Source organism: Natator depressus, chromosome 19, assembly GCF_965152275.1.
Source record: "Natator depressus isolate rNatDep1 chromosome 19, rNatDep2.hap1, whole genome shotgun sequence".
NCBI lineage: Eukaryota > Metazoa > Chordata > Testudines > Cheloniidae > Natator > Natator depressus.
This window is the reverse complement of record NC_134252.1, coordinates 2,742,275-2,763,945: the sequence shown is the minus strand read 5'-3', so window position 1 is coordinate 2,763,945 and position 21,671 is coordinate 2,742,275. Positions and strand designations below refer to the sequence as shown.

At 42.7% G+C, this 21,671-nt stretch overlaps 1 protein-coding gene across 1 annotated transcript in view; it reads left to right on the top strand.

Annotated features, from left to right (window-relative positions):
• Positions 1-2,126: 2,126 nt before the first annotated feature.
• The window catches only part of THRAP3 (thyroid hormone receptor associated protein 3), a 70,007-nt gene continuing 50,462 nt past the window's right edge, over positions 2,127-21,671 (top strand). The window contains exons 1-2 of the mRNA XM_074934425.1: positions 2,127-2,185; positions 12,063-12,146. The gene's annotated coding sequence lies outside the window, so the exon portion shown is untranslated. The remainder of the gene's footprint in view (positions 2,186-12,062; positions 12,147-21,671) is intronic.

The window sequence follows — 21,671 nt, the reverse complement described above, 5'->3', positions numbered from 1 at the left end:
CCTGTTCTGAAACTGCCAGCTCATCAGGCTTTGGCAAAAGGCTGCCTGTGTTTTCTGCAGCTGATTTCATGTGAACTAACTGTTTCCCTTTTAACCTCCTCTGTGGTGTCCTTTCCAGATTGGCACAGCTTCCTCCCAGCTTCAGGGAGGGTGCCTGCTGGAGAGGCCGGATTGTGTCTCATGTCCTGACCTTTCCTATCACATGGAGAATGAATTTAACCCAGTACTGGCCAGAAGCAGAATACAAACTTCGTGATTTCTCTCTAACGCCCATGATTCCATAGCTCCCCATGCCCTGCAGAAGGGTCTATGCCTCTCGCTGAGCCTCCAGATCCATTCATAGTGGGTGAATGACCTATTCTCCAGTAATGAATCTTCTCAAGTCCTGGGGGTCGGCCCTTCCCGGTCACATGTAGAGGTTTCAGAAACCCTGACGTAGAACGGGTGTGACGGTGCCCCCCATAAGGCTTTATGGAAATATGCTTATGAATATATATGACATAACTGGAATATGTTCTATGCTACATATGCCATGTAACATATCTCTGTAAAGGTTATGATCTACTGAATCTATCAATCCTATTTGTATGCATGTATCATTTTTTGTATTCGAAGTTATGAATATTGGCCGTGTACTGGCTTGATTTCTAAATAACCTTAGTAGAGCATTTGGTCAGTTCCTGGAGAAAGGACTTCACAAAGTTAAGTGCCCAATCAAGAAGCACTTAAGGAACAGTGCATCTTGGAAGGCTCCAGTCCACATAAGAAGTCTTCCTGGAGATGTTCAAGATGCCAGGTGGGCAATGGCTTCTGTCTGTAAAAACTGTGAGTCTTGCATGGACCTGTGATTTGCCCAGGCGACTCCAGAACTCCACCTTGGAGCTGGACTTTGCATAGGAGAGAGGAGGGGGTCTCCACCCACAAGAGAAAGTCTGTTTAAGATCCCTCCATTTTGTCTTCAGCTGGCTAGAGAGAGAGCCTCTCCACCCCCAAGAAAGAAACTGGAACAAAGGACAATAACCACAGGGGGTGCGAGTGATTGCTGGACCCGGACTAGAAGGAGATTAGTCTGCAAAGGGAAGCTTACTGGAACTGGTGAGGTTTTGTCTGTATTCAGTTTTATTAGACATAGACTTGCGGGTTTTATTTTATTTTGCTTGGTAATTCACTTTGTTCTGTCTGTTACTACTTGGAAACCCTTAAATCCTACTTTCTGTATTTAATAAAATCTTATTACTTAACCCAGAGTATGTATTCATACGGGGGGCAAACAGCTGTGTATCTCTCTCTATCAATGTTATAGAGGGCGAACAATTTATGAGTTTACCCTGTATAAGCTTTATACTGGGTAAAACGGATTTATTCAGGGTTTGGGCCCCATTAGGAGTTGGGCATCTGAGTGTCAAGGACAGGCACGCTTCTGTAACCTGCTTTCAGTTAAGCCTACAGCTGTTTGGGGACGTGGTTCAGACCTGGGTCTGGGTTTGCAGCAGGCTAGCGGCTCTGGCTCAAAGCAGGCAGGGCGCTGGAGTCCTCAGCCGGTGGGGCCGGAAAGCAGGGGCAGAAGTAGCCTTGGCACATGAGGGGGCGGCTCCCAGGGGGTTTCTGTGACCCAACCCATCACAGGGGGCTCGAGGCTTTGTGGGAGGTGGAGACGGGACTGTCCTGGCTGCGAGGCAAAGCGTGGCTCTCCTCTCGGACAGGATTTGAGTGACCCCCGTTCCAGCCAGCACCAAGGAGTTCTTTTTAAAATCTTCCTTGCGGCCCAATTCAGGACCCAGGTTAGTCACAGGGCTTAGCCACCCTCACCCTGTTCCCTGCCCCCACCCCAGGGAGGGGGTTTAACACCCCCCGATTCTGGGCCCTCCCCCCCCCCATGGGGAGTCTACCCCCTCCCCCATGAGGCCCCATTCCCAGTGAGGAGACCTTTGACCCCGCCCGAAGCACCACCCCCTCCGTCCTTGCGTGCAGCGCGTGCTGCGCAGGAGGCCGGCTCCCGCGCGGGGCCTGCCGGGAGTTGTAGTCCCCTCCACCGCGGCGGCCAATGGGCGGAGGCCGCTCGGGGGACTGCGTCTCCCAGCAGCCCGCGCGGCAGGCGGGAGCCGGGGGCCTGTGGGGCGGTGTCGCAGGAGGCGAGGCGGCGCGGTGGCGGCAGCGGTGGAGGCCGCGGGTTCAGCCGGAGCCGGTGAGTGAACGGGCCGAGCGCCGCCCCCGCCCCCACCCCGCGGGGTCAAGGCCGCGCGGGCCCGGCCCTGAGGGGAGCGTCCCGCCGGGCCCGGCCTGGGCCGCTACGGGGCGGGGCCCCCTCCGCGGCCCCCCCCCGAAACCAGCCCCCGCCCCGGGCGGCGCCGCGTGGCGGCTCGGTGCTGGGCCCGGGCCTGCGCTACGGGCCGCTGCGCTGGGCCCCAGGCTGGAGCTCGCGCTGGGGACGGGCTCCCTGAGTCACCGCGGGCGGCCTCCGGCCTCCCCCCTCCCCGGGGGGGGGATAACGCGCTTCGCACGCGGCCGCGGAGGCGCGCGCGGGGGCGGGAGCGCGAGTAAGACCCCGCTGACCCCAGCTGCGGCCTCCGCCCGCGGGCCCTGCGCGAGGGGGGCGGGCCGCAGCCGGCCCCGCGTTATGGCGCAGAGGCGCTGATGGGGCGGCTGCTTTCCCGGTCTTCTCCCCGCGCCCGCCGTGCAGCGCCCGCCCCGCCCGCTCACCCCGTGGCCCTGCGGGTTATACCGGCCCCGGAGCCCCTTCGCTGTTGGTGCAGCTGCCTCGGCGCTGGGGCGTGAATCGGCCGGCTTGGAGCCTGGAGTCGGGCGTCAGAAAACCTCTCGCCTCGGCAGTGTCCCCTGTGGGACTGGCTCACAGCCGTGACCCACGGAGATGCAGCTACCTGGTCGGAAACAGGCAGTGGAAGGGGAGCCTAGAGCACGAGGGGCAGGGGAGGAACAAAGTCTGAGTCCCCCTTGTTGTTGAAAAAGAGGGCAAGCCCGGTGACCGGCTCCGTGTTAGTAACTGGGCTGCAGCGTGGGTCGTGGGTTGTAACAGGCTTTGCCCGGCCAGCGGTGATGGGGCATGAACTGTTCTAGAACCGGGTTTCTCAGCCCCACCGGGTTGTGACCTGAAATTGGGTCGCCAGAAGCTTTCGTGGTGTCCCGTGATGGCTGCTGTGTCTCTGGTCCCACGGGGCTGCCTGGAGTGGGCTGCCATCGTGACAATGAGCCCAGTTTGAGTGGTGCTGCAGCCCCAGATGTTGCAGTGCCTGGAGTTGCAAGCCAAGACCAGTCAGCCCTCAGAACCAGAACTGCCACTACAGGGGTGGGGTGGGGTGGGATCTGCAAGCTGACACCTCTCATTCCCCCCCCCCCCGCCTGTTTACTGGCTTGCGATAGACTATCAACATTTATAAATTGGTCCTGAGCCAAAAAAGGTCGAGAAACCACTTTTCTAGAAGATCTGTCTCCCTTGGAGGGACATAGGCAAAATCGCTGAAGATAATATTTAGTCAGTGCCAATGTAATGTTATTAAAATGTTAAATTATTTAACATGTATACTGCAGTATAGTCTGAAGGCCATAACCAGGTTGGGCCCCCTTGTGCTAGTCACTGTGTGAACATCTGATAAAGGACTCCTGGTGACATGGATGTGAAATGCTGTGTATTCCACTTCCAGTCCCTTGGGAAAATGGGATTTCTCAGAATAATTTAGTAACCTATTGTTTAGAGAGACAAGGTGTGCGAGGTAATATCTTTTATTGGACCAACTGCTGTTGGTGAGAGAGAGAAACTCAGGCTACACAGAGCTCTTGCTGTGGTCTTCTGTGTAGCTTGGAAGCTTTTTCTCACCAACAGCAGTTGGTCCAATAAAAGATAATACCTCACCCACTTTGTGTCTCTAATATCCTGGGACTGACACAGCTACGACAACAACAATGCATATACCCTGTTTCCTGATCTGATATTCAATAACAAATACTAAATTTAATTGCTGAAGCAGAATGTAATTATGCCAAATATTTATCCTTTGACTTTTCCCTGCCATGTTTAGAAGTTAAGGATCTATAAAACTGCAGAGAATGTGGTGGTTGTAGTGGAATTTTACTCTAATGACGCTGTTTTGTTGTAAGTCTCATAATCATACTCGTACCTTCTGTATAGGAGGACTAAAATGGACAAGACTTTTATCTAAGACCACCATTCTTGATAAACTGGAAGGGACATAACAGTGATACATTGCTTGCTTTGCCCAAAGACTAGATATGCTCCCCTTCTAGACATTGTTATTCAAGGTATGAAATGAGCTAGAATGCTAAGCTGGAGTTTCCAGCAGTGCAGTATGTTGTCACCAGGCTGTCTGGCTATCCAGCTTCCAAATCATTTGTTTCTGCTTTTAGAAATGGCAAAGTTTTACTTTGTAATGACTATAAGGATTATTTTGGCAGACGTATTTAATGTAACCTGTAAAAATATAAGACAAGCTGGACTCCAGCTTAACTGGGCTCACTCATGTAATTTAGACCTGGAACTTGATGCTCCCCAAAGCTGAGGCCAGTACCTTCACCCTTTATCTAAATATAATAAATTTATATTTAAACCCATTCCTAACTGACAAGTGCCTAATATGGGCTTTGTCATCACTCTTGCCTTCTGCCAAGCCTCTTAGTGTTCCCTTAAGTTGAAGGTGATGTGACAACCACTCTGTGGGGCAAGCTCAGAAGGAACGCTGCTCTGAATATGGCAGGTACTGAAGATTCATGCCACCTCAATACATCTTTCTTATGGGGTATCTGTTTGCTTTAGACTTGTAAACCTGGACCCAGATAACTGTTTATAAGCTCAGGAGAATGAGGTTTGCAACTGCTTTGTATAGCATCATTTCTCACTAGACTTCTGCTGGGATAGGAGACAGATATTCCAACATGAATCTTCTGATAACCCCCAAGAAAACTGTGTTTCTACTCAGAGAGAAACATTATGGGCAAACTCACTGAATAGAACAAGGAGCAAAGTACTTTGTGACATAATAGATTATGAGACTACAACCGTTTGCCCGCTTCATAAAACTGACCAACTTGTGCCAGTGCTAAGACACGACAGTGATGGGTGCTGTATGCTAACTTAGATAATTAAATGCAGGGAGCGAGTCTTCTGCCTGGCTTTGCAGCTGCTTCAGTCTTTGTGGAAGTGCCAAAACAGAGTGCTTGTTGGTGTGAATATTGAGTCACAACAGCAGATGCAATGCCTGTGTTCTTCTTGTGTGCTTTTCCTCACATTATTGTTTGGCAAAGGCAGTTACTTTTTTTCCCTCTTCCCTCTGGCACCAAAATCAGGGAGCTAGTGTGCATCCTTATGGTGATAAGCATAATGTATGTATCTAGTAAGATAGTAGGTACATTGTAGTGTTAAGGCATGCTGTGTATGTGTATAGCCATCTTGTCAGTCAGATGCTGGTATCAGGAGAGCTGCTTCTGTTTGTCCTGTCTGTTGCTATGAATTCTGACCCTCTTTGCAGTCCAGGAAAAGGATGTACAGTATTTCTCAACAGTTGGCTTGTAAACCTTAGGCCTTCAGAATTTGCTGAAGGAATCTGATTCCTCCTTTTTGTGACTATCTAAGTGCTTAGATATCACAATGAAAGGCACCTTAGCGATACCTGAGATAGAACAGGCAAGAACTAATCCACTGGGAGAAAGCAAAGCAGTGTGAGGAAAGGGCTGAGTCATGAGTGGCATTGTCACCTGCTCTGATATAAGGTCAGTTGGAAAGGCATGTGAAGCAAGGTAGTTATTCTGGAGAGTCATGCAAAATGTATGTTCTTGAAGCACAGAATACTTCAGGGAGTTCTGATGCCTTGCCATAGTTCAGCTTTTCTTGGAATCTGTTTTTCCTCCTGTTCCAGCAGCATATCTACAGTAGTACAAAAAGTAGTGCTGGTCTCTCTTTTGCCAGCTACAGAAGACACTATGCTGAGAGCCAAGGGGAAAGAGCTGTCTCAAAAAGTTTTGGAGAGTGCCATTATAGACACTGCTGGTTATGAGACTTATCTCAAAGCAGAGGGACCAGTGACCTTGATCAGTTTTTGAAATATATTGATAGTTTTAACATCTTGAGTCACTGTATTTAGTTATCCCTGAACAAATCTTTTCCGATCCTTTAAGATTAAGAATGTGTCATTAACTTATGAGGAGTAATTCTTCCTGCACTGAAGGGAGAATGTTCGACAGCTCTGGACTAATAGTTGTGGTGTTATACAGCTCTGTCTTCATCCTGGGTTTCTCTCTGCAGGAGGAGGCAAAGTGATTGTTCCACTGCAGTGCTGAACAGCATGTAATAAACAGTGAAGATGCAGAAGGTCTTGTCACATGCTATTGGGAAAACCCAAACTGGTGTGCCTGGGCAGCCAAAGTGATTTCCCGGTAGCCTTGGGTGTGCACCTTCCTTCTGGGAAGGAATAGCAGGCTTGAAGAATGGGTAATTGCTGTTCTGAAGGCAGAATGACAGTGTAGAAACATTTTGCCAAGCTCTCTCTCCTCCTGTTCATAGCCCTGTGTTCTTATTCACCGTCCAACTCTCTGTAAGGAGACCAAATCTGATTTTGTAAATATGGGCCCGTATAACTCCCCATCTAGTGCCTTTTTAAAATATTTGATGCCTAATGTGCTCCTGAGCTATCTGGTAATCAGTGGCTGGCTGTGCATTGGCAACCATCAGGTACAAGTTCTAATTTATGTGTGGGGTGGATAAAAATCAATGATTTTTTTTTTTTAAATTGGATTTTTTTTTAAATTGGGTTTTTTTGATAAAATGCTTTTTGAGGGGAAAAAGCCCTATCTAAAGATGGCTTTAATTAAGATACATTATAGCTCAAAAATATCTCATCATGGAATAGGGATTATAAATTGTAATTCTATAGAATGAGACAATATATTCATGTAATGCTTAAGAAAAGGTTTGTAAATGAATTCCAATAGTTCATGAATTAGGGACCTAATCTTATGGGATTCCAGGGGCTTCTGTATAGATTATTTAGGTTAATTTTTCTATCTACCCAGTGGGACTCAGTGCTCAGTCTAGAAGATGCCATCAGAGAGGCTTAGTTTTGAAGTTCTCAAACTGTGGATTTGTGTCTCTGGAGATAACATGCTTGTTAACAGCAAAAATGCTTTTAAGTAAATAAATAAAATATAGAGGTGAGAAATAACAGACCTCAACCCTATTGTCCCTCTGCAAATTTGTGTACACAGAGTCAATCCCTTACCTCTTTCTAAAAGTGCAAAGTTTCAGGAAGTTCAATGAATAGAAGATTGTTGGGCGCGGAATAGGCAAGGAGAAGAAGTCTGGAGATAAATGTGAGAAGGGAGGGACAGGCAGTAGAAGCAAAAGTGAAACAGTTTGAGCAGCATATTCCAGAAGTCTTGAGGTCTTTCTGAGTGTAATCTTCATTGATTTGAGATCTACCATACCATTCTCTCACTAGAAGGGAAAACCTATAATGGCAGCAGGCCATAAAGGAGACCAAGTTAGGGAATAAGAGCCATTCAAGAAATACATGTTTGCTGATGATCTTTTAAAGAAAGTCACACCAGTGAACTGGTGGAAGTCACTTAAGCACTTGGATTCAGAGACTATTGAAGTGATGATCTCACTTTTCACAGCAGTAGGTTCTTCTGCTGGTGTAGAAAGACTATTTTCTTCCTTTGGACTAATTCATTCCAAATTGAGAAATCGTTTGGGACCTGGCAAAGCAGGAAAGCTTATTTTTCTTTTCCAGATTATGGACAAACAGGAAAATGAAGGTGAAGACGACTGAGTTAGCTGCAGAAGCCAATATTTAAGTTTCTCACTTTGACCTGGCTGACACAATCGATTTAATTGTTGTGGTTTTTTAAATATTTCATTTAACTATTTTAGTTAACAACAATTTTAACAAAAACAAACCTGATTTTAAAAAAACTTGAATGTTTAACTAAATTCAAAAATTCATATGCTTGTTTTGTTAAAATATTATGTGTTTGCTGTTGAAGAAAAAAAATCCAGAATACATAACGTTGTTGTTTTAGTTAAATAAAACCATTTAAATGTCTGTGTGTTGATGTTCTCCTCCTAATACAGTATGGCAAGAAAATCCTACAAATATTAATGATTAACCTGTTGAATTGGAGATAGTTCACCTCCCATGATATTCATAAATATCTGCTTCAATTTCCTTTGGTAAATGAAATAACCAAACAATCATTCATTTTCTGATACAGCTGTAAAACTAATCAGAAAAGTTTTCAAAATAAATCACATTAAAAGTGTATAGTGTGTACCTTCTAAAAATGAAACCTTCATCTATCTCTGAATTGTGAAGAATATGTATTAAGGTTATAACAGCCAACAAGAAAGCACTTTTATGTAGAAATACATGATTAAATCGAGTCTTCCTGTAAAGTGATTTAAATCAAATCCACCCTGCTTACGTGTGGCCAAACATGGTGCTCTGTACTTTACTCAAGTGGTTATCTGCTTGTAGAAGTCCTGTCTGTGATCATGCTGAGATATGCTTTGCAATTTCTGCTCATTTTACCTTTTGAAATCACCCTCATCTCTAAATTACTTTACTTGCCCTGCATCTCTGCCCTGTCCTTGACTGGCGTCACATTGCGGCAACCCTTTCTTGGATAACAAGCACTGTGTAGAAGGAGGATTGCTTGAGTAGTGTGTGAGGTGCTGTCGTCCTTGAGCTGTATGCACTGTCAGTTTTGGGAGCTTAAGACTCAAATTTAAACATGCCAGATGGCAGCCTTGCCTATATGGTGAAGCAGGCCCCTTGCTAATTTTTTTAATTTGAATTGCTTTAGTGGAGCTGTTCTGTGGTATGGGTGTTTCTAAATGAAATATGCATAGCCTGTATTATAGTGCTTTAGTACCACTCAGTCTGGCGCCAAGGCCATTGAGGGTTATCAGCATAATCCAGCTTGGTTAATTCAAATAGTTTTGCAAATTCCATTTTCAAATCAAGCAGTCAGCCTTTCAGGTTAAATTAGAACTGTGTTCCGAATGTTTGTTACCAGTTAGGCGTTTTGAAATTTGGTAGCCAGATAAAGAAGTGGATGTCCTTTAATGTGGTCAGACTATCAAGGGTGTTAGTCGAAAACAAAATGTATTGAGTGAAATTTGCCACTGTCATAAAGCAGGTGCAGCTCCGCTAAAGTCAATGGAGATGCACCCGTTCACATCAAGAGATTTCATTTTATGTAGCTTAAAAAAAAAGTATTCTGTTGGAGGCCATGTAAGCATCTAGGTGGACAGATGAAGACTGAGGGTGTTTTTGGCCGTGTGGGCATTCCTTGTCCGCTCACACCACCAGCTGTGTAAAATAATAGTGGCCAGTTGCTCTATTTTCAGCTCTTTGGTTTTGTCTTTGCAGAATGACGGTTTGGGTTGTCAGAACTGGATAATTATTTAAGCAGCCGCATATCCTTAACGCTTTTCCGTAGCTGGAAAAGCTAGGTTACTCTGAGCTGTATTTAATACCTGGGTGTGTTCAGATAGTAGTTGCCTGGCACAGAGAATGTTTGAGGTCATCTGACTCTTTTGTTTCAACATTAGTTATGATGGTGACAGGGAGGGTGGTTGTTTGTGTGCGAGATAATATTTTTGCTTTTCATTTACATCAACTAATATAGCTCTGCTGGCATTGACAAATGTATCTGAGATAGATTTAATAGCATTAGGTTTCAAAAGGTACTGTGACTCTGGAAAATATTTGGAAGATAACTGTTTACAGTGTCTCATGAGTTAATTGTAGCGATTACAGCCATGGTGGCTCTCCTTGCAGTCAGTATGTGTGTGTCCTTCGAACATACTGCATGCTTACAGACATATATTGCTAGAGTCCTTCCTTCAGCAAAGATAGACTGACTGGTTTCACCACTCAGCAGCCATGTGTGGGGTGATTGAGAAGCTGGCCTGTACATTTTGATGGCAGATCCCTGATTGAGGATGAAAGCACATTTAAGTGCCTACAGGAGCTCATCTTGGCCTACTCTGTTCTCTTAGTGCCCTGAAGTGGTGTCTGGAGAGAAATATCTGCCATTTTGAAGGTTCTCTGGGTGACTACTTAAGTCTAACTCCCTGGGTCTCTTATGCTGGGAAACATCTTTCTGCATTCTGTCTCTTGGTGAAGAGCATTATTGCATCTGAAAAAGAGGGGCAGGGTAATGAAAGTGATCACTGCTACTAGCTGGGAGAAAGCTTTGAATTTCTGCTTCTCTACTTTGTAATATTGGAGCTGTGAACAGTGATAACAACATGGCATTACTTTTTCACTGGCATGAGACGCATGTTTGCATCGTTTCACTCCATGATAACCGGAAGCTGCTGTTTTATAGAACACAGTGGCAATTCAGAGAACACTAAAGTACTGGGTAGTGATGGGCAGAGTATTTTAATCTCAGTGAGGCAGCATTGGATTTTTATTCAGTAGTCTTTCACTGACCTTTTCTTTTCTGTAAAGATGCACAGGGTCAGAAAAATTCAAGCTTCTTCAAATAGGAGAATATGCAGGCTGCCTAGCAAATAATTTATGGTGCACTGACCGTTCTGGGCAGTGTCAGTAGAGCCATGTAGCTTTATCCTAGAATGATGCAGCATTGTGAAGGGATGACTGGCAGTTGCTGGGATTGTTCTCAGGAATACCTTCCTCTGAGAACGAAGTTCCCTTCTGGCTTCTTCCCAATGTAATGAGTCAAGTGTGTGTGTGGTTTTTCCCCTTAGTCTTGTGTGTCAGCTAGTAGCATACATTTTGATTTCAGCTCTTTTATAGCTCTCCGCACGTATGCTGGGCTCTTGTTTTCAGTTATCCACTGTGGATAATTTGCATATTCCATTATAAAGTTTCAATGTTGTATAGTCTCACGGCAGTATAAAGTGATATTAACTGGTACCTGGTCTGTAGGAAATTTGTAGATTATTTTCACTATAATAATGATCACCCTGCAGTTTTCATTACAACAGCCCTAGTGTACCCTCACACCACATCCCTCCATACGCAGTGTAGTATTTCTGTACAAGGAAGAGGGAAATATTTGTGTTCTGGCAGTCCCTGTAGGCCCTGACCAAGGTTGGGGGTCCCCCCTGTGCAAGGCTGTACAAACAGAGAAAACAGAGCTATGAAGATAAGGCCTAAACGATAAGACAAACAAACAGAAACAGACAACAAACAACTTGTCAGGAGTTACAGTGCAGTTTCTCTCCACTTGTCACTCCATAAAAGCCTTTCTAACCCATCCTCCCTCAGTTCAGCTACTAATCAATCTCCTTCTCAGCCCTTATTCAACCTCCTTCATCCCTGCCCACTCCATGTATGACACTTGGCCTTTCTCTGGTTGTAACTAATAAAATAAAATTAAGAAAAGCAAAAATTTCTCCTGGCCATTTCAAAGGAGCCTCACTACTTCTGGGGAGGAGGGATGTACAGGGGACCCACCTGGTCTCTCCCTGCCCCCACATGTAAACTGGCAGCTCTGGCTCCCAGCCATGTTGATCATTCGTTTGTGATTTATGATGGTAATGTGGCTGTAAGAAGATACTAGCGATAAGGAGAGGCGAGCGATAAGGAGAGGGGAGCTGTAGTTTCCAGAGACAGCCAGAGTGTGTATCAAGCTTGTTCTCATTTGTATTTCATTTCTCACAGCAGAAACTAAACTACTGAGCTTAGCGAATAGGCCCCTGGGTTTCATACTGTAAACATGGAAGCATTGCTTTTTTGCTCCTTGCTTCTGATGTTTAAATTCTGTCCCCAGGAGCACTAGATCTGTTATTAAGAGGACCAATTTCGATGTGTGGGCAACAAATATAAAAGAAATCGGCAACTAACTTAATTTATTATTTATTGTTTGTATGGTGTCATAGTTGTGATCACTTGCTGACTTAGGGCTTTATAACTAAACTACTTTGACACAATTGAATATTTGAAACTTTTTGGTACTTTGTGGGGAGGAGTGCAGGGGAGAATGACTAAACTCAGTGGTCTACCTTTCTTATCCCAGTAAACCTACATGTGTGCTGATACATGATTTCTTTTCTTTAGAAATTGGGGGAGAGTTTAACCATTTGTGACAAAGACCAGGTGTTTAAGAGCTAAGAACCACAGTTAATTGGAGACTTACACAAGGTATGTAAATACATTCTTGTCTGGTCAATTTTCAAATGCAACTTGTTTGCAAAGAATATGTGCTCTTAAAAGGTGTGAGTAAGGGGTGTGGAGCTGATACCAGAACCTCACTGAAGGCAAAACCAAGCAAGCCATTAATGTAAGTAATCATTTTGAAGAGGTAGAACTTTGGAGAGTCCTGCGTGGCTAATTTGGATGGTGTGAGTATCTCACTGCCTGAAATGGGACAGCTTGGGTATTTTAAATCATCACTACATGGAAGTTACAATTGTTCTTCTGTTAGAGGGAATAAAAATTAACTGCAAATGCTATTCCTATCTTCTCTACTCATTGAGGCTATCACACTGATAAGGAAATAATCTCTCTTGACAGCTGGGTTAGCAATTTCCAAGGAAAAGCTAGTTTAGGACACGATGCTGGTAAATACCAGATTAAACCTGCTTTAAACTGGGAAAAATAATTGCGTCTGTGTCCAGCAAGTTCAGCAGGCATACAGCAAATCTTTTCAAACTATGGTTACATTCATTCAAAACTGAGGAATAGGCTTGGCCTATCCACTGCATCAGAGTTGGTCTTCTGCTACAGAATGCTGCATGGCCAAATGGATCTGGACTGGTATCTGCAGCTCTGCGTGCTTCTGATTGCTTAATGCTTCAAGCCTACAACTCTGAATTATTGTTGTTTTCATATAATTGAATGTTTTTGTCTTTTGTTTATATAATACTGAAATATGAACCATAACATATAATTTCCTTGAGAAAATACCGAACCAAAATATATGCAGACATTCCAATGTTCAGTATTATACTTACATATATTACATAATATTTAGTGTTACACCCACTGCAGTTTTACTTTTTATTTGTACAACCCTAAATTAATCTGTGTATCTACTGCCTTATTTAATCACAATTTGAATATATAACTAAAGCTAAGCGTAATGTGATGTGTAATGTAATGAAACAGTTTTTTAAATAGAAAATGCCTTAAACTGGTGCTAACTAGATTTTCCTGGGGTAGAAGAGACCATGTTTTTCTTGATTAAAAAACCACGTCTGGTAAATACCATGCCATCCTTGCTTGACAGCGTCTGCTGCATTGTCATTCAATGAGCCTGTTATCCCTCTTGCCTTATTGATTCTGAACTAAGCAAGCAAACTAACAAACAAAACTCTCAAAAATTGACGTCTTAATTAAGAGTTGTTTTCTGAGTCAAAGTGATAGGTGCCCTGTAAATATCTAAAATGAAAGATAGCGATATATGTATATGTGCACATTTCTTGTAAAAAAGAGATCTGATTTCTTTTCCTCCTCCTGCTAGTCTTACAGAGCTAGTACACCTTTTGGAGAGTGATCTGGAGTCTGTCGTGGCTCTGAATTATACTAAGTTCCAGTTGCAGATAATTTTTATCACTGGTGTCTGTGCGTGAGCCAGAAAGAACTCATCTTGACTCTGAAACACTATAACCCTGGAACAGCACATGGAACTACGCAATCTCATTTTTAGGCAGTCACTTTTGAGAATATAAGAGCACTTCGATGGATTGAAGCAGTGGGTCGAAAGAGTTGCAGCAAGAAAGTTATCAGCAAATATGTCCCTTTTTTCTCTTAGAGTGGGTTTTATAAAGAGTGCTGTAAAATAGCAGCGGGACAGTGTCTGGAGTGGGGTCAGTTTTTCTCTAGCTAAGGGGGGTGGGAAATGAGGTACTTAAAAATGCGATAAATGACATAACTTCTAGAACAACACTGCAATCTAGCAAAACATGAGTATGGTATATTCTGTGGCGATGGGTAGTATAGGACTACATCATGAAAAGATAATCAATACACAGTTCAGGGCAACTGCACCTCTGGTTTTTTTCCCTCTGTGGTTCATCAAGGGCACCCACTCTACCCTCCGGGCTCCTCAGACATCACCTCTTTTGAGTGGAGACCTGCGTGACTCTCCCTACTGACCAGGGTTTTTCCAAGCTGCACAGTTCCCAGCCTATGCTATGAGATCCCCATCTTAGCCAGACTGCCTAAATTGACCAACTTCTGTACTTTGCTTTCTCTCCAAAGGCTCTAAACAACACAATTGCTAGCAGTTACAAGTTACCACACAGCCCTTTAAGGAAGCATGTTTATTGTTAAGGTGGCAACATTTCAGAGAAAACATATTAAAACCAATAAAAGAACCTACACACATGCTAAAAAGCTTACCAGAGGTCACCCCAGATCCAACCTTGGGCTCTGGTAGGTGTCAGTCTTTCAAAACCTGTAATTGGATTTTCCCCATGGCTACAAATTCATAACCATCTGATTCAGAACCAGAACAACTATGAATACTTCAGTCTTTCCTTTATACATCTTGGGCCTTGGATCTTGGCCTCAGGTGATCAGCAAACAATAACCCCTCAGGCCATAGCTTCAAAAGGCTTGCTTTTTGCATAACCGAAGACGGGCAATTTGCATTAACCTCTCCCCAGGCGTTCCCAAGGAAATCCAGTTCACACATTGTCCCAGAAGTCAGGTTTTCCTTGTTTGGTACAAAGAAAAGGAGTACTAGTGGCACCTTAGAGACTAACCAATTTATTTGAGCATAAGCTTTCGTGAGCTACAGCTTGCTTCATCGGATGCTGTAGCTCACGAAAGCTTATGCTCAAATAAATTGGTTAGTCTCTAAGGTGCCACTAATACTCCTTTTTCTTTTTGCGAATACAGACTAACACGGCTGCTACTCTGAAACTTGTTTGGTACATTTTCCATATATTCCTTTGAACCCCCAGGTCTCACTTCTGTCACATGTCCCCATCTTGAGAGGTTATATACAATCCCAGACCACAATAATAAATAAACCATTCATTTAATACAAGTGACCCCAAAGATACATAAACTTATTTCAGTAAGGTCTCCCAAGGATATCACAGGGAACTGCCATATCTATCACAATCTGAAACCATTTTGTCTTTCCACTTTTTCTGCTGGGGAAGGTGGGAGTTAGTCAAGGTTCAAATAAGCAATCAAACCACTTGTTTTGGGAATAAACATCTGATTTGGTTTTGCAGCTTGTAAATAAAAGCTGGTTTCAGAGTAGCAGCCGTGTTAGTCTGTATCCGTAAAAAGAAAAGGAGGACTTGTGGCACCTTACAGACTAACAAATTTATTTGAGCATAAGCTTTCGTGAGCTACAGCTCACTTCATCGGATGCATGGGTATCCGATGAAGTGAGCTGTAGCTCACGAAAGCTTATGCTCAAATAAATAAAAGCTGTTAAGGTTAATCTTTTAGTAGTCTAGTCTAAATTTCTAAAGGATCTTAATTCTTTAATATTGGCTGTAATTGTTCATGTTATGCATCAGAAAAGACCCCAAAGGGACTGGGATTCAGTTGTTTTTAGCATTACTCACTATTTCTTTGGAAACATGACTTCCAGAGTTTTGCATGTAAAGTTGTGCAGTTTTAATGAAAGTAGTATGTGGAGTCTGCTGGTTTCCAGACTACACTGGAACTAGTGACCTGTGGGGGTTAGAACTTCATTGGCAGGCACACCATTTATTTTCCTTTGGCTGCATTAAAAAGTAGCACAATAACTTGAATTATGCATATGAGTCTAGTCTTCCTTTCTATGAACTGATTGGTGAATAGTTTTGTTATGCAAAACAAAGGGGATCTTTTTTGAGCATTTCCTGCTCTTCTTGTGGGGTGTGAAAATCTAAACAGTAATGGATCTCCAACTGCTTCCACAAGGGCGCAAGTCACTGTACCAGCTACTCAGGAGTTGGCTACACTTGCGAGTTACAGCAAAATAAAGGAGTCCTGGGCACACTAGCTCACTACCCAGGCACCCTGGCAAGGCATGTAGAGCGCTCTGACTCTGTGGCTACAGCGCTGCTGGTACTCGGCGAGTGGAATAACATTTGCTGTGCCCCCGCTGGAGCACCGCAGCACCAGTGTAGACAAAGTGTTGCATTACTGCGCTCTGATTAGCCTCCGTAACTGTCCCATAATCCCCTTAAGTCAAGTGGCCACTTTTGTCATTGTTTTTGAATCACTGTAGGAATGGGGATATGCCCTTTGAAAGCTCTGTTTCTGAGAGCTGCCATGCTTATCTGCTCCAAGACAAAGCAACCATTAGTGTGGAATGCTGTGTGGTGGTGGTGGGGGTCTGCTGCTGTCTGAACTTACAAGACAGCATGCTGACATGCTCTCAGCCCCCCCCAAAACCTACTCTTTCCCCCCCCACACATACACACAACACACTCCCTGTCACTCACACACACACACCCCCGCCATTTGAAAAGCACGTTGCAGTCACTTGCATGCTGGGATAGCTGCCCATAATGCACTGCGCCCAATGCTGCTGCAAGTGCTGCAAATGTGGCCACGCCAGCGCGCTTGAAGCTGTCAGTGTGGACAGACTGTAGCGCTTTCCCTACTGCGCTTTACAAAGTCTGGTTTAACTCAAAGCGCTCTACATCTGGAAGTGTAGCCGTGCCCTCAGTATTAGTAGGACATCACTATGAGGAAACTATTATTAGTTTCGAAATGAGAAATTTTGGTGGATGTTCTTATTGCTCATTTACCTCTGTTCCTTTGCGTGCATTTGGAGGGGAAAAAAAAAGTCATGACTGCAAAATCCATTTTTTCTCTGTATTGTGGAAACTTTTCCTTTGTTCATTTTTACTGTTGTAACAGAAAACCAAGGTCTCCAGCTTTCCATTACAAATATCCAAAAGTTCTGGACACCCGGTCAAGGTTTTCTGTTGGATGGATTGGTATGTTTGGGATCCAAATTATTTAATGACTTTAATGAAAGTCTAGGCTTCTTACTCTGTGTGATTTATAAATTCAGTTTAGTGGTGAAGTAACTAGCACCGGAGTTGGAGGCATTGATTAATTTATAGCTAGTGGAATTATTTGGAAATCTAATATTCCTGATTAGTTCATTTGTTCTGTTTGGAAAAGTGCTTTGACCTGGAGCCATAATGTCTTGCTATAGAGTACTTTGGTCATCGGTTCAGTCACATACATAGCTTGATTTATGTCAATAGTATTGGAGAATTTCAGCAATCCAGATTATAGAAAAGTATATCTGGGAATACTAGAAAAGCAAACACTGTCATCAGATAAATATCACCCAAGAAGGTGTTTTGGGGTTTTTTTTCCCTCCAGAAAGTAAAATGTCTTGCAGATTGTCACTTCATACTGTGGAGAGGTTATACTTAAACCCCACTTTTCTATGGTTGCGCTGCTGAATATCCATGCCAGGAGACTAAAATTCAGAATGCAACTGGAAACCAGGTTTTCCAAGAAAATGAAAGATGGATCAAGGAGTACAATCAAGCCTTTTGCTTCAGGAGAGACACTTGCATCAAACAGCCAATCTTTCCTTCTTATCAGAGATGGGGAAAACTGCAAAAAGTTCCCAGTTTCTAGATTGCATGGCCAGAAGGGGCCATAGTAACTATAGTCTGAGCTCCTGTATAACTCAGGCTATTGAAGTTCCCTAACATAATTCCTTGAGCAGATATTTTAGAAAAGTATCCAATCTTGATTTAAAAATTGCCAGTGATGGAGACTCCACCATGACTCTTGGTAAATTTTTCTAATGGGTAATTACCCTCTCTCAAAAATGTACACTTTATTTGCAGTCTGAATTTCTCTAGCTTCAACTTCTAGCCACTGGATCCTGTTTTACCTTTCACTGCTAGATTGAAGACCCCATTATCAAATATTTGTTCCTCACATAGGTATTTATAGCCTGGAATCAAGTCACTACTTAACCTTCTTTGTTAAGCTAAATAGATTGGGCTTTGTGAGTCTGTCACTATAAGGCATGTTTTTTAATCCTTTAATCGATTCTCATGGTTCTTCTCTGAACCCTCTCCAGTTTATCAACCCCATTCTTGAATTGTGGATACTGGAACTGGGCATAGTATTCCAGCAACAGTCACACCAGTGCCAAATACAGAGGTAAAATAACCTCTCTGCTGCTACTCAAGAGCCCTCTGTTTATGCATTCAAGGGTCACATGAGCGCTTTGGGCCACAGCATCGCACTGGGAGCTCATGTTCAGCAGATTATTCACCATGACCCCCAGATCTTTTTCGGTGTCATTGCTTCCCAGGATAGAATCTCCCATTGTGTAAGTATGGCCTTATGTTCTTTGTTCCTAGATATATAGGTTTACATTTAGCCATATTAAACAACATATTGTTTGCCTGAGCCCTGCTTATCAGTAAATCCTGATTGCATGCAGATTTCCCCTCACATGTTAGTTGTGTAAGGATCCAGTCATCCTGTTCTCAGGTGTGATTTGGTGGTCTGTGGCAAACACCAGCTAATACCCCATCTTGTGCTTTATCTATGAGGATATTGATCCATAAGCATTCATGATCATTTTCATATGTTTATTTTAGAATGGAAGAACTGCATCCCTTGATGTGTTGTTTCATCATCCACTTTATTATGCATTAGGGACTCGCTCTCAATGAGATTTGTATGATATTCCACATGTTTGATTCCAGAACCTATCTGTGAAATGGCTATTTGGAGTTATGGGTGGAGTTCCTTTGTAAATGTGAACTGTGGCTATCAAATGGAAACACACAGCTACAACTCCTGAAATTAGATTATAAACTATTAATGGGGTGTGATGTATGTTTAGGAAGGGTAGTCTTGTTAAAACCCAGGACTGGATGCTGGGATACCTGAGTTCAGTTGCCAGATCAGTCATTGACTTGCTCTGTTACCTTAGGCAAGTTGATTGACCTCTTCAAACTTCAATATCCCCATTTTATATATGGGGATAACACATCACCACCTGACGGTGTTGAATGTTACAGTACTGCAAAATATTAAAAAACCTGTAAGCTTTATAAGGGGCTTATGTTAGAAATGCTTGTTTTCCAATGTGGAGGTAAACTATGTGAGGGCAGAAAAAGGGGATAATTTGTGTGGGAAATAGAAAATGTAACTAGGTAGCATGGAGGGAGAACTATTAACTTGAGAGTAAAAGCCAGTGAGTATTTTCTCTGGCTCTGCAATTGATTTGTGATGTATGTTTAGAGCGCTCTTCTTAGGGGACTGACATTTTTCTGATACATAAAATGGCATCGGTGAAAACTGGTGGTGTAACTTATGGATCATACTTCTGCGTAATCTAAAGATTTTAATTTGTATTCTTTAAAATATGTTGGATTTTCTTTTGTTATAAAGCATTCCTTTGTGAAACTCATCTTTTGTATTTGTCATACCTTGAATGCAAATTTGTTTTCCAGCAATCAGTGAAATGAGTAGGTTTTAATTATTTTTTCACTCTCCATTGTTTGTCACACCCTTTTGAGAGTTTGCTGCTTGGCAAACATCTTTTCCTTCCTATCTCCATGTTTTTAGTGGTGTGTGTTTTTCCTTTGTTTGGGTCAGCTTGGCGCTAGGAACAGTTTTTTTGGTTGCTGCAGCAGCAGGAGAAACACCATTATGTTTCTGTTCTGTTGGCTGTTCATATTTCTTGTATGGTAACAAGTGAAAAAAAGCATTTAAGATCTAGACATTTCCCACTGGTTTATGATAACTAGGACACATTTTTATAATGTTCCTTTTAAAAACAGACAGCCTTTTCTTTTTCTTTTTTTGAACTAGTGTTTAGGGTTTTGGTTTGTTTTTTTGTTCTGTTCTCTTATGTAAATTTGATTTTGGAGTATCAGTCCTCCCTCATTTGATGTTTACAACCAACATTCTGGGTATATTACAATCATGGATACAATTTTTTCACGGTAAAATTAAGCAAAAATCACAGAACAGTCATGGGGGGGGGAGGACAAATCAGGGTGTGGTCACAACGGGGCTGAAGCCAAAGCCAGAGCCCCGCTGTCCTGGGCTGACAGCCAGAGAAGTCATGGAGATCTGTTAAAGTCACAGAATCCATGACCAAATTGTATCCTTAATTACAACCAAGTGATTGAGTAAATGGGATTGTAATTTGCCCTTCCCAAGGAGGTCTCTGTACTACTTACTTTTTGTCTACCCTTGTAAGAGTTTAACCAGAACATGTTCCCCCTCCTTTCTCCCATTCAAGGCTGTTTTAAGAGATGCCAGTTCAGATAAGTTCTTGGGGTTTCACCCAGTTCTTCTGCCAGGGTCATCATATTCTAATAATTTCTTACTTCTCAGTTAGAGACTTTGCATGATGTTTTGGTCTCTTTTCCAGAAATTTTGTGTGTTGCAGAAACTGTAAACAGTTGGTGAAAGTGGATACTCAGATGCTGATTTAGCTTTCAAGAGCTGTTTTTTTTAAATTCTACACAGGTGGTAAAATAGAATTAACCACCATTTTCTTCCTTCCTGAAAGATGAGCTGAAATCTGTCTGTACAACATTGGCTAGCAGTGTTCAGGTGGACAGGACTTTAAATTAGCCTTAAATTGATTTTTAGCCTATGGCACCATGCCAAACATCACAGGGAGATGCTAATATCCATTTTTTGAACCCAGATTAAGAAGAAATACAGTTGTTGAAGGGGTAAGTGCTTTTAACAGCATTTTGCAAGCTACCTTTGGGATAGAATGCATTAGCTATTAGCCATCAGCATTACACATCCAATAAGACAGCATGTGATTGATGGCTGTTGTAGCCAAGTGGAAGCAATAGTTAGACGGAATACCTAAACTGAAATTTAGAGTGAAGGTCTCTATGCTTGGGGGAAGGCAACAGGGGATCTTTGACAATTGAGTGGTGAGGACATCTGGCACCACCAGAAGCACAATGCTCCCAAACACCGCTCTGTGTAAAAACAGGGTGTTGGATAAACAGAGTTGCAGTGCATAGTAAGTATTTGTTGTTGGAATATGAGTGATCTTCAGTTAATTGACTTCTTGAGAATGAGACACTATACATAATTATTAATTATAAATATAAAGTATGTATTTATACTTTTGGGTGTTTTTCAAATATCAAAATAGGGGCTACCCTCTGCCTCATGATAAAAATGTATGATAACCTAAATTCTTGCTATGCCATGACATTGATTCATGGTATCAGAGACAGCAAATACTTAACCTTAGAAACTGAAGTTCAATTTTAGAAAGTTTAGCAACATATAGTACACCAAATAATCTTGTACCGGGAAGTTATCAAACCGTAAATTATACACTGAGTTTTTTTTACTGCTATGCAGCAAGCTGTTGCTGGAGGCCATATGTTCTGCATTTCATGTAAGCTTGCAAGCATGTATTTTCTCACTCTGCCTGTACATGTAAAATGAAATAAGACTGTAATTTTTAAGGATTGCTGCTGCTTTCTTTGATAACTTTTCCAAATCAGTACTTTCCACTGGTTATGCATAAAGGCATTGCTCAGCAGTGATACATCTGTTGCAAAACAAACAATTGATGTCCTAAAATAAGAGATTGCACTGTATGACATTTACCCCTTAGGAGGCTTCTGCTAATTTTATAGTTCTATTTTTCAAATGCAGTGTAATTTACTGGAAAAATCACTAGTGCTTTGTCTATAGAAAACTGTTTATTACTAAATATCACAAAAC